Source organism: Crocodylus porosus, unplaced genomic scaffold (genome assembly GCF_001723895.1).
Source record: "Crocodylus porosus isolate Cpor-Errol unplaced genomic scaffold, CroPor_comp1, whole genome shotgun sequence".
NCBI lineage: Eukaryota > Metazoa > Chordata > Crocodylia > Crocodylidae > Crocodylus > Crocodylus porosus.
Window position 1 is genome coordinate 9750461 of NW_017728936.1, and position 1054 is coordinate 9751514.

Sequence of the window (1054 nt, forward strand, 5' to 3'; positions counted from 1 at the left end):
CCAGGACAGAAGTCAGGCTAATGGGCCTGTAGTTAGCCGGATCCACTCTCCTCCCTTTCTTGAAGATCGGCACCACATTGGCCTTCTTCCAGTCTTCGGGCTGGAATAACTAAAATAACTTCAGAGACTGATGAGTTCACTGCCCTGTGGTTAAAATGCCCTCTATGACCCCACATATTTCAACAGCAGAGCTGTGTTAGACAGCGCATTCGAGTCACCGGTGCCCTGCCCCAGCAGCGCTGACCCCACAAATAAGACCAGGCTACAATCCCATCCTGGATGTGACCCTGGATTGTAACCAGGATAAAAACCTCACCAGATTGAAAGGAACCAGCAGAAGAATGGGGCTGTGAGTTTTATGGAGACGCTTGATGCTAGATCTGCTTCAAAAAAAATCCATTTATTTACCTTAAAAATGATAAATACTTTGCTTTTAAAAAATCTTTCAAGTTTAGTCTTGGTTTTACTTCATGTCGCCATATTAAAATGCAGCCTCTCCCCACCCTTCCCCCAATGAGGTCCCTACAAAAATGGTTCTGTCAGCAAATTAAAAGAAGAAAAACCTGGAAATTATCTTTTTTTGTCCAAAATGCCCAAGTTTGGGCAAAAGGCACAAGAAAGAGGGTATGGAGCCAGAGGGGCTGGGGTTACAAATCGCAGCTGCTCTGGACTGTGTGGGTCTATGAGGACTGCGGTAGCCCTAACCCCACTCACCCCCCTTCAGCTCCAACCCCTAAGACAGAGGAATGCAGTAATGACAGCCGTCAATCATAGCTTATCTTTGGAGGCCCTCCTAGGGCTTTATAAAGGAAAGCCGTCATCATCGCCCCCATTTTACAGATGGGGAAACTGAGGCACAGTGAAGTGGTGGGATTTAGCTACGCTCACCTAGCAGATCAGCAGCAGGGTTGGAAATAAAACCCAGGAGTACTGCATGGCAGTCCCCTGCCCTCAGCAGATCTCCAAAGCGCTGGTGCAGACCCAGTCGGGGATTGTCAACCACAGCTCTGGAGGCAATGGATAGTAATGTGTGGACAGCTCTTTCTTAACAGGA

General features: G+C 47.8%; 1 protein-coding gene across 1 annotated transcript in view; it reads right to left on the minus strand.

Annotated features, from left to right (window-relative positions):
- Nucleotides 1–379: 379 nt before the first annotated feature.
- The window catches only part of OAF (out at first homolog), a gene marked incomplete at its 5' end in the record, with an annotated part of 19783 nt that continues 19108 nt past the window's right edge, over nt 380–1054 (minus strand). Inside the window, one exon of the mRNA XM_019546905.1 lies at nt 380–888. The remainder of the gene's footprint in view (nt 889–1054) is intronic.